Here is an 18017-nt window from a genome sequence, read left to right on the forward strand (position 1 = left end):
TTTAGTACCTGTATGGTAGGGTTAGAGGTAAAAAGTAGAGAAACAACAACACCATCAAATGTCTTTTTGCAAGAGCCCTCACTAAGAGTCTGTCAAAGACCTTTAGATTTCCCAATTCTAGTATCTTTATCTAAGTTGATGCTATGTTTGGTATCTTTACAAAAAAAAAAAAATGAAAAAATAGTAGAATCTTTGACACGATGTAGATGAGTAAGTTATACATAAAATAATGCAATATAATTATTCGTACTTAATAAATAAATAAAATCTATGATCAAATTTAACTCATAAATACAAGAATTTCATAGCCATTATAGAAATATTAAGAAAATTACTATTGAGTGCGAAGGATGGAAAGACCATCTCAAGCACTATGTCAAAGACTAGTTTTCACAAGCAATCATTGGTAAATGTATGGCCTTACACTAGAAAATGAGCACCATATGAAATCATTTTTTCTAATGCATAGATAGTTACACACAACATTTCTAACATCTTGGTAAAGAACATGCTAAATTAAATAGAGATATCACATCCATTAACTTGTTACAAGATAGAATGGATGGGGAAAGAGTTAATGAAAAATTAGTTTATGGAGATCCACCCAAGGAATTTTTTACTATGGATCGAACACCACAAAGATAAAAATGCATTTCCAATTTTTCCAATGTTGATGCTCAAATTGAAAAAATTGCCATAGGAATCTTATGTATGGACAATGTATGATGATGTAGTTTGATAATACTAAGAATATATTTATTCAGCATGAGGAAGTAGGGAAACTAAAGGTTTATGTATTGATGGAGATTCTATTAAGGATGGTAGTGTTGATTGGCCCTGGGAAGAGATTGAAGAATCTGCATATAAAAGTGTGGTGCTATTTGTCACTAGGGGGACTACTATAGTTACATATTTTGTACCACATTTATATACAAGAAAAAATTTCCACAATCTTGTGATCCAAGAGTCTATGTAGAGAGGATAAAATTTATCGTAGTATGGTAAGATATGTAATTTCTCTCCAGATTTATAATCTTCAAGACATACAATAGAGATTTCTAATGTGGAGTTGTCATTAGTGGTAGATGTGAATATTAGACATAGTAAAGCTTTCACTTGTCAATGACTCATACCATACAATTAGCAATGGTGTTAGTTTATCCATCTTCCACATAGTAACCAATAGATTTTCATAAATATATAGATTGCAATAAGGGAAGACATTGAAATTAGAGAAGAAATAGTTATTATCATTACTCCTTATGATGTCTTAAGTGAGGGAATAATCCAACATTCCATATTTTGTTCTCTAACATACCTCAAGATAACTTGACCAGCCACCTTTGAGAAAAATACAACATGTATTGTAACACCCCGAAAGTCCCCATCCATTACAACCAAAGTATTTCCATTAACATTTTTGTAAACGATGGTTGCTTTAAATCTTGTACAATAATGTTAAGCCACATATATCTTATACTACATATAGGATATCGATTCAATAGTTGGAGATGAGATGTTTCAATAAATAGTAAAAATTTAATTCAAACTTTGGTTTTAGTGGAGAATAGCTTAAAGTTCTTTTTAAATGATATAAAATCCCCTATCAAAAAAGGTCAATTGATATTTTTCATCATCTACAAATATAATTATAAGATTATCCCCATTTATTATGTGTTATTTTCAAAATAACAAGTAAAAGATTGGTTTCTCAAAAGGTACATATCTTATCTCAACAACATACATTATATTTGTGTGATTTCACGAGGCAAATTGTAAAAAAATGTTGTATAATTTTCAGCTTTGGCTATTTGAAAAATAGATAAAAATAGTATTGCTAGTACAAAATAGATTTTCTTGATTATTGCTCAAACACTTTTAAAGAATAGTATGTTTTACTTCTAATTTTATAATAATTGATCAGTTATTGCAAACTAAGGTAGAAGCCACCTATTTTCCTACTTTCAAATTCATTACATGATTGATATACCGTAAAAAAAAAAGAATGACTACATAGGAGGTCATACACACTCCAAGGATGGGTACAAAAATCATACAACAATGGTGGAAATAGATAGCTAATTGACTACTATCTCAGGTTACACATCAATTTTTCAATGTTTTTTAGTTTTCAATAAGTGTTGCAAACAAAAGTTTTAGAAAATTATCATAGAGCTAGAAATGGTCACCCTCCAACACTATGATATACATGATATACCCTAAAAAGAAGTAAGAAACATGAGGAAAATGGAGGCAATAATCAATCCAATGAACTTGGTATATCACATACACCTTGATGGTAAAGAGAGACGGGTACAGGTTCCAACAATAGTTTGCAATTAGTTTTAAATTATAGAAGTTTGGTGTGGTGTGTTGTTTTTTTCCACAAGTGTGTTTTTTTAATTAATTTTTTGTTTGGAGAAGGTGTTGGAAATATAAGGTAGGAAAATTTACTAAGAGGGGAGGGGTGAATCAAGAAACAATAAAATATGTATCTTACTTCACCACTTAATCCTTCATATAATATTCTGATATAATTGCATGCATGAAAGAATGAAAATAATAAAACATTCATAACACTTTGACACAAGATATGGTGACCCAAAAACCTTCCAATTAGAAAGTAAAACTGAGGTGGGGATGAAACCCACAATCTTTAGTACTACAGTATAAAGTTAACCTGATAAGGCTTACAATTTGATCATTTATGGTGATCTACCATCTTAGGAGCAATAAGGACTATGAGGTCCACCTTGTTAAAGGATTTAAAAACATACAATAAAGTATGCACCCGGTTAGGAGATTTATTAAAAAACTATCAAGTCTACCCTATTAAAGGATTTGACTGATGCACCTATTAGGATGAACTAGTCATTGATCTCTTATCTACAACTATGATTTACTAGTTGAGATTCCTTGTATTGCAATGATCACCTAACTATGATAGATAAATATTTGTTGTCCCTTATACTAAATATAGCATTCTTTAATTCACACTCCTGCTCATCATATTATTATTCTCATGATTATTTTCACATTTGGATATGATACAATGTATTTCATATATACTAATCCAAATCACAACTTACTAGAGTTGGCTACAATACTAATTTCATCATAATTCTCAAAGTTGACCCAACTATTGTAGCTTAGGTTTTGAAGGTAGTCGACAATCTTTGGCACTTGGTTGAACTTGAAGATTGGTCCATAATAACCACTTCCAAGTAGCTCAAACTTGGTTAGTACTGTGTGACTTGATGAACACTAAGAAACTCAGTAACTATTGAATCACTTGGTTGACATTTCTTAGCTCAATCAACACTAGATTCACATAGTTAACACTATAAACTTGGTAAACACTATAGAGCTTGGTTAACATACCAGAGCTTGATTAAGACTACAATCTTCTTTACTTCTTTTGAATAGCTTGGTAGCCTCTACTACACTTGATTTTCACTAAACATAGTCTTTGAAGCTTGGTAAGCACTGTGTAGCTTGGAAAAAACTGTAAACTAACTTAGGTGCTTGGTAGACACTCTATTCTAACTACTTGGCTCGGGAACATCTAAAACACTTTGTTAACACTACAGAGTGAATGATAAGCTTGGTAGCAATGTAACCAATTGACTAAGTATTGAGTCACTGATAGAAAAATTGACCTTAATGTCAACAATCTCCCCCTTTGGAATTAGTTACAAAAAACATATCAAACCAAAAATATGAACTTCAAAACTATAAGTCACAAAACTTCCTTTACTAGCATTTTGTGGCTTCAACTCAATTTGACTTCCTAAAGTTATAGCTTGGTAACATACTCTATTTTTCTAATTTTTCAAAATTTCTTTTGTAAAGAGATTTTCTACTTATCTATACCAGTATTTACATAATACTATATTACTCCCCCATACATATATCTTCCTTATATACATACATCTAAAGTATAGTAATCTTCACCTCCTTTTACAATATCTTCTCTCTCTTTGTATTTTAAAAATATCTTCTCCTCATTTTTGACATAAATGCCAAAGGTGTATAATATATATATGTTAATACCAAAATGTGACATGAAATCAAAATGTACCTTCAAAATAAGTAACATTGTCTTGTCCCAATTCTCTTGTAGTATCAAACTTGCATGTAATACAATATGAACTTTTGCTGATAATTCCATCATGTGATCAGCTATGGAGAAGTTGTTGTCATGGTTGAGTGTCTTTGAATGTGCAACGTGTTTCTATAATGCATCCATGTTTGGAAGAATCCATCCCTCGATTTCTATGGAGAGCTATGACTTGGGTCAAGTGATAGCTGGTGTGCACTTGCCTGTATATCTTCATTTATCTTGGATATTTTATCCTTGATCTCCTTTGTGAAGATAGATGTGTCACTTAACTTGACAAATAATGAAATAACATTATTAACAAATGTTTCCAATGAAACAAGAATAGTAGATAACTCTACTTGATCTATGGAAGTTCTTTGTGCAACTTGTTCCAACACTCTACTCTCAAATTTTCTTTCATCTCTTTGTAGCATTTTATCTTGGCCATTCAAGTCTTCATTATATTTGCGGACAATTTCTACTAACTGGTCCAAAATGGGTTGTTTTACATCAACCTCAATACTCAAAGCATCAATAAATATGCTCTTTATGTCTTCAAGAACTTGATTTTCTTTCTTCTTTTCTTCTCTAAGATTTTGTTACTTAGCTCTCTTCTTTAGTAGTTCATCCATGGTATCCATTTGATTAGGAGTGAGGGTAGAGATATCCCAATTTGGAATAACTATGTCCTCATCTAGACCAATTTCTTATGCTTCTTCTTTACCCTTTTCCTTTAGAATGGTAGGAACAATTTGTTTACCCTTATCCAAGACTTCAGTACTCAGTTGAGACTAGTTCACAAATGTCATTGTACTAGCTATGGTTACTCTTGGAATAGAAAAAATTGTAGAAATTTATGGACTAGCAACAAATGTAGAAATGATACTAACAACAAGAATACCTTACTATTGCTTGGTCAAGCCTAATGATGGAGGAACTTGTTTCTTAGTAGATGAAGTGTTGGGTACTTCAATCAATCTAATGCTTAGTTAAATAGATTTAGAGCTTGGTTAGGTGCTTGGTGTAGTAGCGGTATCCAAAACCAACTTGGTAGAAGCTTTCTCTAAGCCTGATTGCACTAAGGTGTTTCTCACAGAGGGAGGAAATGAGGTCATGACTGCTGCTACAATTTTCTCTGCATCAGTTTCCTCAATGCTTTGTATCTCTGGAAGGATTCCTCTAGTAGCTTCTTGTTCTTCCTCCTCATCATCTAGATTAACATCATCTAACTCACCATCCTTTATTTCTACTTCTTTTTCCTCATCTTCATCATCCTTTTCATCAACATGTACAACAAAGTCACTGGGTTGGTGTAGCTTATAGATGTTTTTCCATTGGTAGTAGTTGTCTTCACCACATATTCAATATCCTTAAGCAATATCATACAAGTGTTGAATTTGAGAGTGAACTTCTTCTCATTTTTGTTCAAGGATTCCTTCACTTCTCATTAAGATTTGATATGAGTTGCCTCAAATTTTGTTCAAAGATGTCCTTGATAGTCTTTGTTGCACTTTCCCATCTAGGTTTAATCACCTATAATAGTTCATTAGGAATTTTTAATGCAATCTCATCCAGTGAGTACTTCCATTTTCCCAATTTTGACATAAGAATATCCTCAATCTACTTTTTCTCTTTTGCATTCCTAGTCTCATACTTAAGATATTTGAAATTTGTGATGTCATATCCTTCTTCCATCCTTTTCAATTTATCTTTAAGTGTAGGTGCAAATATTTTGAAGATAATTTTCTTGGCTTCATCTTTACCTGACTTCAACTTCTTCTTAGATTTGGTTGCCCTTCTTGTAAATACAGTAGGGGAGGATTTGACAGGTCTGGTTATGATGACCTTCCCTTTCTTCTTGGAAGGCTATTCCTTTTTAGATTTAGATTCTTTTGCCTCATCCTCTTCATCATGATTTTCTATATCATCTCCTTTTCCTTCTGTTAGGATGAGATTAGAACTTTCTTATTTTGTGCTTTTCATTAACTTTTCTATTCTCTTCCTTCCTTTGTTTACTACTTGAGGTAACCTAATCTCAAGATCAATTCTTTCCTTTGATTTGTCTTAATAGGTGGCTTTAGGATCTATAGGTTCATTCAATAGCGCTTTTATAATATCCTTGGTGTCATCAATGTTAACCTTATAGTCTAGAGGTTTAATCCATGCCACTCTAGGTCTAATTGCCTAAATGTATACTTTGTCATAGTCGACCATGAAATAGATATCTTTCTCATATTCTTCTACAAGACTCATAGTATCCTAAACCTATTTTCATCTTCTCTTTGAATGTTTCAAAATAATTATCCATGATGCTATCAAAATTCTCACTCATTTCTGCTATATACTCATTGATCTAATATAGAACTAGAACATCCTTCATCTATCCTACTAAACCTTTGGAAGGGAAAATTTTCTAAATAAAAAATAATAGATATGTCAAAAGATAACCAAACTTACATGGGTTATTCTTTGACACTCTGATTCTCTCCATGTTCTTAATGAATTGGTTCAACAACAACTTGGCAAGATCAAAGGACAAATTATTCTTCACCATCTTTTATGCAAGATCAATAGCTTTGCATTATATGTTATTCAATAGACTAGAATTGTATATCTTATGTGCAATTAGATGTGTATCAAACTTTAGCTTCATGTTTGTTACACCAATCAGCTTCATACCTCTTCTATCCCACTCGACAAGAGTTCACTTAGCCAACTTAACCCAACCTAGTGTTTTGGTTGTCTTAGCTTTGTTTAGCATTGGCAGTCTATTGATTTTGTGAATCATTTTCTTCATAATCTAAATTAGTTGATCCAACCATAATTGCCCATTATAAACATGGCTTAGGATAAGTCTAATCCATTTGACTTGAAAATCCATTGGCATATGTGAAATGTGTGTCAAACCCTTGGTTTCCAAATGTTGATGCTCAAGTTTCAATGTAGTATCAACATAATTCCTTGAATGCCTCATTCATTTCTAGGGTTCCAAGTTGCTGAATAAAACAATGGTAAAATTAAAAGATGTCATACAAGAGTAATACCTTGGGTAGAATTTGAGATTGTGCACCAGTAGGGTTGAGCACCTCTATAATCGTTGGACTCAACTTGAATGTAGGTGCTTTGTAGTCCACTCCATGAACTAATATTTTATAACCCTTCTTTATTTTGTTTCTTGAAGATGCCATGCTCGATAAGGTTTCTAAAAACTCAATAATTCTTTAACAAAAAATACTCAAATCACTTGTGGGATCTAAATTCACTCTTCACAAATAGCTTTGGAAATTTGGGGTGAAATAATGCATTCAATTTCTTCCTTTTAAAGAATTTACTCCTTTTTATCACCATTAATGCTTTGTACTTCATACTCACTTGATCAAAAGTTATCCTCCACCCAGTTTAGTCTTCAATGCTCAGAAGCATCTACAGCTCAGTAGAGTCACCATTATTCTATAGATACTACCAACTATATTTTTGCAACCACAAACAATATGCAACCCAAGCTTGCTTAGTAAGGTCTTACAACCTGACCTAGCTCAATAAGATCTCTTGCTTTCCATCATGCTTGATGATCTCTATGCATCTTGAATGCTGATTTGGATCCATCTTGTTTGTTGGAATTGATGTTAGATGACTTCTTTTGAATCACAGTACTAGTGATCTCCATAGGGAACTAAATTGAAATGATTGATCCAGCCAACTCATTGACTTGGGTGTCAATTACTTCATGATTTTGGCTTTCTTTCTGTAGAGATTTTGGTACCCATTATTGCCTTATTTGTTTTCTGATATTGTCAGCTTTGGCTTTCTTTTCATCCTCAATTCTACCTATGTTCATACAGTTCTTGGCAAGATGTCCAAGTTCTATACAAATAAAACATCTCTTTGTAGTATCTCTTTTCCTCATATGATGTTTCACATAGTTATCTCCAATGTACCCAAATTCACCACAGTAGTGACATCTACACCATGTGTTGTAATCCCATCCAAATATTTCTTTACAATTTGTTCTATTGGGTTCCACTTCTTGGTTTTGCATTCTGAACATTTGTGTCCTTGCTTCTTGCAATTGTGACACTTTCCTTCAAACTTAGGTTTCTCTATGCATTAACTTTCTCTATGACCATGCTTGTTGCAATTGTAACACTTTCCACTAAATTTTTCTTTTCCATTACTCTGACATTTATTTTATTTATGACCTATCTTACCACAATGATTGTAAGTAGGCATTTTATTCTTTTGAGCTCCTTGCTTAGATGATTCACCTTCTTTTGTGTATCATATTCTAGCTTTGCCTTTGTGTCTATAATGACTTTGCTCATTCAATTGATTCATGCTTTCCTAATATTTCATCATTCTCCCATTAGTTTTCTTTTTAATGCTAAGACCATTCTACATTCTTTCATTCTCTTACCTTAGATTCATAAGCTCTTCATTTACATTAGTGAGTTGATCAATAAAGTATGCTTGTTGAAGGGATAGTTGTTGAATTTCATTGTTCTTTTCTTCTATCTCTTCTTTAGCTGTGTCTTTTTCTTCCATGACTTCACATAATCTAATTGATTAGATTTCTTTCTCTCTTTTTATCTTTATGACTTCTTCTTGAAGATTGGAATTCTTTTCTAATAGGTCTTTGATTGTTACATCAACTTCATCTAAATTTCTTTCTTTAGTATAGATATTGTCATTCATTTGTACTACAAGATATACCTCTATTGCCTTTGATATTTATCTCAAGTTATTAAACTTTTGATGTGAGAACCAAGAATCTTGCATACCAATTGTTGGAAATATAAGGTAGACAAGGTTATTGAGAGGGGAGGAGTGAATCAGAAACCAATAAAATATGTATCTTACTTCACTACTTAATCCTTCATTCAATATTTTGATCTAATTGTATGCATGAAAGAATGAAAACAATAAAATATTCATAACACTTTAACACAAGATATGGTGACCCAAAAACCTTCTAATTAGAAAGTAAAACTAGGGTGGGGATGATACCCACAAGATTTAGTAATGCAATATAAATTTAACCTGTTAAGGCTTACAATTTGATCATTGCTAGTGATATTCCTTGTTAGGAGCAATAAAAACTATGAGGTTCACCTTGTTAAAGGATTTGCAAACATACAATGAAGTATGCACTTAGTTATGTGATTTAGATAAAGATTGTTAAGTCTACCCTATTAAAGGATTTGACTTATGCACCTATTAGGATGAACTAGTGGTTGATCTCTAATCTCCAACTCTGATTTGCTAGTTGAGATTCCTTGTATTGCAATGATCACCTAATTGTGATAGATAAATCATTTTTGTCTCTTATACCACTTGTAGCCTTCTATAATTCACACTCCTGCTCATCATATTATTCTTCTCATGATTATTTTCACATTTAGATATGATACAATTCTTTCCATATATACTAATCTAAATCACAACTTACTGGAGTCGGCTGCAATACCAATTTCATCATAATTATAATGCCCTGCTAAGGAACCCAAAAGAAATTAACCTAAAGTTTCACTAAGTTTTAAAAAAAAAAATTTAAAGATAGTAACTTAACAACAACATAAATAAAAATAGCAAAAGCAATAATATACACATAAACACAAACCACAAAATAGATTATAATTCTTAAGGGTCCCATGACATTGAATCACTCTTAAGTTTAATTAAAACTAAAACCAATAAAACACATCAACATTAAAGAATAATAACAAGTACAAATCCATTTAAATAATATACAATTATCTTGAATGCCACTTGGAAATAATCAAAATCGCTGAAATAATATACATCATGAAATAGATTACATCATCTCATAAGATCTATGAAATCAAATACAATACACTTAGAGTATAACCATCTATCATAGAAATAAAAGATCAAATAGAAAGGAACATTTGCAACATCCAATGGTATAAGAAAATTCACTACCACCCAACCTCGTGGAACCTAAAGGTCCACTCCCACCACACTAAGGAGATAGTCTCAAGTCCCAAACAAGATAATAAACTCAAAAGTCAAAACCAACATCTAGGTAGAAGGAATCAATTGAAAAAAAACCATCTCAAAGGGTGCCAAGACACAAGTAACAACTACTCCTAGAGGCAAAAAGGACATGTTGGAAATCTACTATTCAGGTGGGCAAGTTTCATTGCATGAGCCAACTCTAAGGTTAACCTGGTAGCCACTACAGACTCTAAACCCCCTAGTGTCTCTATGCAAAATTAGTATCATTTCATGTAGACAAGGCATAATAACAAGTTAGCTCTAAGGTTATCCTGACATTCTTTTAATACTCAAGACCCCCTAGTGAATTTATGTGGTATTGATATCTTATTAATTCATTTTAAACCCATGTAATGAAATGTTATCACTTATTAAAATAACCTATAATGGATTACCCACCAGCCTCTTTAGGGCCTCGGCCTCCATTGCAAGACACTTCTCAACATGACATACAAATAACCTACCCTAAGCTTAGTATAAGAAAAATATCTCAAATGATCATAAACCACACATCAATTCTTAAACAAGCAACTGGAACGTACCTAATATATTACTAATCATAATCACAGATTCCACCAATATGATCATCCTAATAGGACTGATCCAAAATCAAGTAGATATGAACCAAATCCATGTCATAACATGACATCATCAAAAAAAAATCTTTTAATCACCTCAGTCCTATACAAGCAATTAGGAAGTAATCAAGGATAATTGATAGAAGACTCTAAGGTTATATCAAAAAAGACACATCATCCACCTCAGTTATACACGGGAGAAACTAAAAGCAATAACAAAACATCTGATAAAATTAGCATAGAGAACACATGACACATCACCATGGTTGGGTATAAAATATCATAACCAAAACAATCCATAACATCATCACAAAAGAAAACTCCCAAGCCTCTGGTAAACATCCTAATTTGGTCAAAGCTAAGTCAACACCCAAAACCCATAACAATAAACCACACATTAAATAAAGTACATAAAATGGTAGATTTCATAATTCATTAGGTTTTGGAACATACACAAGTTTATTTTTCACTATATATTTCCAAATTCTCATTTTCATTTTCAAAACACAAAGATTTAATAAAAACCAGGGTTTTCAATTTTCTTTTCCAAGTATTATTGTTTCTAGAATTTTCAATCTCAAACTGGGTTCATGTTTTCATTTTCTCAAAGTATTGTAGTTTGGTAAGGTTTCAATTACAACCCCAAATCTAACACCAAAGAAATTATATATCATAACAAGTATAGATTCATAATTTTGTTTGGTTTGAAATCACACAAGTTTGACCTTCACAAATAGGTTCACGTTTTCTCATATACAAAGTGCCATAATAGCTAAGGTTTTTTTAGTTATCAAAAGATGTAATAAATTTCTTTTAATAGTAGAAATCATTTTCATAACTACATCATCATGTAAAATCTGAGATTACCAATTTTCCCATATTTTCATTTCGCAATTTACTATATAAATACATTTTTAATAATTAATTAATTAAAAAATTTAATTAAATATTATTAAAATTTAAATCAATAATCACTAAATTGTTAACAATAATAATAATTGTGCTAGAATCTATGTGAAAGTTTCTCATTTGAAGAACCTTCCCCAAAAGGTGGAATTGAATTCAAAACCTGGTAAAAGGATGGAATAGATAATCATTGAAGATCTTCCAAATGCTTTTTTTGTTTGTAAGAACTAGGGCCACTAAGTGAAGAGTTTTCCTTTGAAATTAAAAATCAACCTAAGTTGATAAATGTGGAAAAAAAATAAAGAAACTAAGATCTAGAAAAGGGTATGGAAACCTAAAGTGATGCCTGAGAAGGTGATTGAAGGTAAAGATATCCTAGATAATCAAGATTCAAGAATGAAGATGGAAGTAGAGGAGACTTCAAGTGTGCAAGAAAAAGAGAAAGATGTAGATCCAATGAATCAGATGGTTATTTATAATAATAAAAAGAGCTAGAATGGGAAGATTTAGAAGAATTAGAAGAGACAAAGGAAGGAGAAATTCTTGAGGAAAGGAGTCATACTCTAGCTTTAGAGAATATTTAGTTTGTTGAATCTTATATTCAATTGCCTCCCCTTTGCCAAGAGATTATATCCATTGAGAGAGTCCTTGAATCCAAAGGAATGGATGTGATTTCAGATAAGAAAGAACCCAAATAGAAATAGAGTCAAAGAAAGAAAATAGAGAAGAAAGGTAACATTTTATCTAAAGGAGTTGAGACTCAAAGTAGTAACTAAGAAATTCACCTTCCAAAATTGAAATTGAATGTTCGTACTCCAGAGAAACCTAAAAGGAAAACATCTAAAAAAACCAAAGAAAGTGAAAGTTTACAGGATATTTTTGATGGGAAATAGGCAACTATTCTTGATTTTACCTCTAAAAAGTTATGATGAATATTATGACTTGGAATATTGTGGAGTTGAACAGTATTCATAAGTTAGATATTGTTTGAAATTTTGTTAGAGAGAAAAAACTAGATATTTTAGTGCTTAAAGAAACCAAAATGGATAAAGAGAAAGTGAAAAAGCTTAAATCTTTTAATAACTATTGTATTATGGCTAGTAGTTCAGAAGGAGCCTTAGGAGGAACAATGATAATGTGGAAGTACTCCTTGTTCCTAGGTACTTTGTTGAATGCTAATAAGCATTTTATGGTGGTTAAGATAAAGAGTCTTTCTCTAAATAATGAATGGTAGATTGTGAATGTGTATGCACCTAACATCAAGAGTGCTAGAAAAAGGTTGTGAGCTACTTTATCTAACATTAAGAATAATGACTACTATGGTAGATGGATCTTTTTGGGGGATTTTAATGTTCCACTTTATGAGTATGAAAAAAAGGGGGAAATTCTAGTCAACTGAATGGTAGAATAGATTTTATGGATTTTATAAACAAGGATTAATGGATTTAGATCTTCTTGGGATTGATTTCACTTAGAGTAACAAAAGGGTTGATAATGTGATTATATATAAGCTCACCTCAATAGAGTTCTAATATCACTAGATTGGACTAAAGATTTTTTGTATAATCTAAAGCTATCCAAAAGATTGGTTCAGACCATTTTCCTTTGATTTTTAGAGCCAAGGCTATTCAAAATAGAAAGAATTTTCCATTTAGATTTGAGAAAATGTGGATGTAGCATCCATAATTTGAGGATTGATTGGCTGAATGGTGGAATATAAATATTGAAGGAATTACTCTATTTCAAGTGGCTTCCAAACTCAGAAATGTTAAAAGGAAAGTTAAGTTATGGAACAAAAGATTTTTTGGGAACATCTTTGATAGAAAATCTAAGATTAAATAGGATTTTTACTCTATGGATTTGGTGATGGAAGAAAATGAGAAGATGGTGGAGTATCATGATATTGTCACCAAAGAAGAGATTTATTGGAGGTAGAGATCTAGATCTATTTGGTTAGATGAAGGTGACAAAAATATGAAATTTTTTCATTTGTCAACTTTAAAACATAGAGCCAAAACTCAAATTTAAAGTCTTAATAAAGGAAGAACTAAGTTAACTGATGAAAAGGAAATTTTAGAGGAAATCATTTCCTTTTTCTCTTCTTTGATGTCCTCAGATCCTAGAATTGATTTGACTAATCAAGCTGAGTTATTGGATATTATTCCTTCTTTGATTTCTGAAGATTGTTGTGTGTTATTCCTAAGGAAGAGGAAATTTATAAAAAAAAAATTCTCATTAGGAGGGGACAAGTCACCAGGGCTGGATGGTTTTCCCATGTTGTTTTTTTAGCAAGAATAGAATCTAGTTGATAAAGATGTTTGTGATACTATTGAATAATTCTTTGGGGCTAAAAGAATGTTGAAGGAAATTAATTCTACTTTCCTATGTCTCATTCCTAAGAAGATTGGTGTTGATTCCCCAAATTAGTTCAGGCCTATCAGTCTTTGCAATTTGATTTATAAAATTATTTCTAAAGTCCTAACTTTGAGATTGTTACATATGCTTCCTTCTCTTATTTCAGAGCAATGGAAAGGTTTTATTCCTAGTAGACAAATCCTTAACTCTATTATCTTTGTGCATGAGAATATCTATCTTTATCTCTCTCTAATAATTAGGGGTTTATTATAAAAGATGATATTGCTAAAGCCTGTGATAGAGTAGAATGGTCCTTTCTTCATAAGATCTTATTATCTTTTGGTTTTAGTGTCAATGTGGTTAAGCTTATTATGCAGATGTTCTCTACTACTACGGTTGTTGTTCTAGTTAACAGGCATTGTTCTGCTTTCTTGAAATTGACAAGGGGGTTGAGATAGGGAGATCCTTAAATCTCCAACCATCTTCACTATAATGGCTGATTTTTTGGGTAGATATATTTGGAAATCAGTCTCTTCAAGGGAAATTAAAGGCTCAAGATCTTCTTCTCATCATCTTATTTTTTCTCATGAATAATTTTTGGATGATACTATTTTCTAGGTAAATCTTAGTTTAGGGAGGCAAGGAAACTCAAAAAGGACCTTAATCTCTATTCTTTTGCTTCTGGTCAATTGATTAATTAGAATAAGAGCTCCTTGTATCTTATTAATACCCTTGTTTCTAGATAAGGTAAGATTTCTAATATCATTGGTTGTACTATAGGGTCTTTTCCTTGTAAATACCAAGGTCTCCCTTTGGGACCTAATCCTTCAGATTCTTTTTGGGAGGATCTTGTTAAGAAATTCAACAAGAAATTGGCAAGTTGGAAAGGTAATTTACCAAGTCAAGCTAGTAAAGTCACTCTTGTTAAGGCTTGCCTCTAAAGTATCCCTACTTATGCTTTGATTCTCTTCAGGATTCCAGATAAATATGTTGATACCATTGACAAAGTGCAAAGGAATTTCCTTTGGTCTAGATCTAAGGAGAAGAAGAGAATAGCTTTATTTTCTTGGGAAAAAATTTGTAAGCCTAAATTGGATGGTGGATTGGGCATCTGGTCTATTAGGAGTATGGATAAAGCTTTACTTACTAAGTAGGGTTGGAGAGTTTATCATGACAATAAGGAGTGAAGTTCTATTTGGAAACATAAATACCTCTTTACTGCTCCTTCTTTTCCTAATTTTCTATCTTATCCTAATTTTTGGTCTTCTTCTACTATTTAGGGTGTTGTTCAGGGAGCCAAAAATATTTTAATCAAGGGATGCATCTAGAAAGTGGGCAATGGGCATAAGATCTAGTTTTGAGATGATGTGTAGCTTTTGGATTATCCTCTGATTGAGGATTTTGAGGATAGAACACTTGTTGATAGATGTAAATAAAGTTTTGGTATTTTAATAGAGAATGATTGGACTAATAATTATTGGTATCTTGCTTAAAGTAAAATGGTTTTTACCAGTATCCAGGTAATCTTGCATTCTTTTAGCCTTTATCCTCATATTGAAGATAAAATGGTTTGGGGGATTGAACCAAGAGGTTGTTTTAAAGTCTCTTCTATTTTTAGAACTGAGGAAAAGGGAATTAGACCTTTATGGATTAAATCTTGGATTAAAGGTCTTACTCCCAAAAATAACATTCTTTTTGGATCTTGCTTCAAAACAAAATCTTAACTTTGGACAATATAAAAAAAAGAGGGGTTTATGTGGTCAACAAATGTTGCCTATGCAAAAGGGAATCTGAAGATAGGAACCACCTTTTCTTAAATTGTAGGTACAGTCAAAAAGTATGGATTTATATCCTTCTCTACTAGAAATTAGATTGGGTTTAGCATAATTGATCAATGTTTCCAGAGTTGGAAATGTCCTTCAAAGGATGCTAATATCAATTTTTTGTGGAAAATTTCTCTACCCCTTCTCTAGTGGGGAATCTAGAAAGAAATAAATAATAGAATTTTTAGAGACAAAGAAATTCTTGAGTGGATTCTTGGTCATAATATTAGCAGGTCTATCAACGAAAACTTTAATTCTCATAGAAAACTAAGTGATGAAATCCAAATCAATAATCCTATGAAGACTAAAGGAAATAAAACTAAAATTCATGATAAGATGCAAAGTGCTAAATGAGATTCTCCTCCTATGGGTTGGATAAAAGGTAATTTTGATGGTGCTACTAAAAGTAATCTTGGTAAAGCTAGTTGTGAAAGGGTTCTAAGGGACTATACTAGTAGAATTGTTGATGTTATTATCATTCCTATAGGGATTTCTACTAGCCATAAAGAAGAGGCTATGGCTACTTTGTATACTATGAGGTTGGCAATGGATTCTAGTTATCATAATCTTTGGTTGGAAGGAGATTCGCTCAAAATTATTAATATGTTTAATAACAAAAGCCCAGTTACTTGGACTGTTGAGGGAAATATAGTGGAAATCAAAAACCTTATTAATAAATTTGATAATGTATTATTTTCTCATATTTTTGGGAGGGTAATTTAGTTGTTGATTGGATTTCCAACCAAGCTATTTATAGGGAAAGTAAGTTGAGGTGGCAATGTGAACTATGCAAGGAAGTGAAGCTAATGATGATAGTTAATTATGACAAGACACATGCTAGAGAAGGAAAGATTTCCTAAGATTGGAAAATTTATTAAGGGGAGTGATGGGATTATAGAGGACAGTTTGAGTTTCCTAGGAAGTACTTTGGTGCTATTATTACTTACATATGATGTGTAAGTAAGTTTAATAGCTCCTTAGTAATCATAAAAAAATTACTCTTTTTTCTAGTTTCTGTTTCTCAAGTGAATTGTAGGGGAAAATAAGAATTTGAGATGGGAGGGGAACCTAGAAAGCAAAAATTGAGCGATTGCAAGGAAGGGAAGGCAAATGTTTCTGTGTGGGAGATTTTGCAAAAGGGGAAAGTGATGACCTACATTGAGAGACTCCATGGGTATAAACCTCACATTACAAAGACCTTCTTCAAAAATTGGTTTGAAGAAAGAGTCACTTTGAATGGGGTCATGGTGAACTTGACTGAAGAATTTATTTTTGAGCTTATGGGCTTCCTATGGAAGGGATAAAATTTAGTAAGGAGACTAGTATCTCAAACATAGCTTTTAGAAATTCTTAAAGACAGAAGCTAAAGAGAAAAAATTGAAGAAAAATGGTGACTTCTATGACCTGAAACAAAATAAGGTCATCTGGAGGGATGTGTTGTTATGTATCTATGAGTATTTTATTCTTGATGGTAGGGCAAAGAGATTCCATAAATTTCACTTCATTTTCCTAAATCATTTTAGGCACAAAGATAGGATTCCTTTTCATTTTATCTGAAGTATTCTCTACTTCAAAGCCTCTATGCTCATAGGAAGAAAGATTCATGTCCTATGCTTCATGAAGGTTTAATATTACTTATTGAAAAATTCTATAAAAGTAAGGCCATTAAGCCCTCTCTATTTTTAGAGGAGAGGAAAGGGTCTAGCAATGATCCTTATTCTAAGAGAATTAAGGTTAAAAGTGAGGAAGTTACTAGAGATAGAAAGAAGATTTACAAATGGGAGAGGAATAAGAAAAACATGGAGGAAATCATAGAATCTAAGAATTTTGACAATGATGACAAGATGGAAATGGGGTAAGTTAGCTCCAACCTGGATGGATATTCTGGGAGCAAAGGGGTGTCGACTGGTAAAGATAAGGTGGAAGGAAGCAAGTATATAATTATTGACTCAAATTTTGGGTCAGAAGCCCTCAGGGAGGATGAAGACAAATAGAGTGATCACCCTTCCCACCTGAAGAGGAATATCAAGGGGGAGAAAATGGAGGATACTGATAAGGAAATTGAGGATAAAGACCTTGTTGTTAAGGACAATAGCCATAGTAAAGAGGAAAAAGAGGAGAGGTTGGAGAAGCAAGATATCAATACTAATATCCAAATCAATACTATTACTACTATTATTGACTTTGAGCTTAGAGTTGTTTTAGATGGTAGGGATGATTCTCAAGAAGTGAAACTAT

At 32.1% G+C, this 18017-nt stretch overlaps 1 pseudogene; it reads right to left on the minus strand.

Annotated features, from left to right (window-relative positions):
- Nucleotides 1-590: 590 nt before the first annotated feature.
- The window catches only part of LOC149573092 (receptor homology region, transmembrane domain- and RING domain-containing protein 1-like), a 31785-nt pseudogene continuing 14358 nt past the window's right edge, over nt 591-18017 (minus strand).

This window comes from Cupressus sempervirens, chromosome 2 (genome assembly GCF_028749045.1).
Source record: "Cupressus sempervirens isolate cs-2001-9-10 chromosome 2, ASM2874904v1, whole genome shotgun sequence".
Lineage (NCBI taxonomy): Eukaryota > Viridiplantae > Streptophyta > Pinopsida > Cupressales > Cupressaceae > Cupressus > Cupressus sempervirens.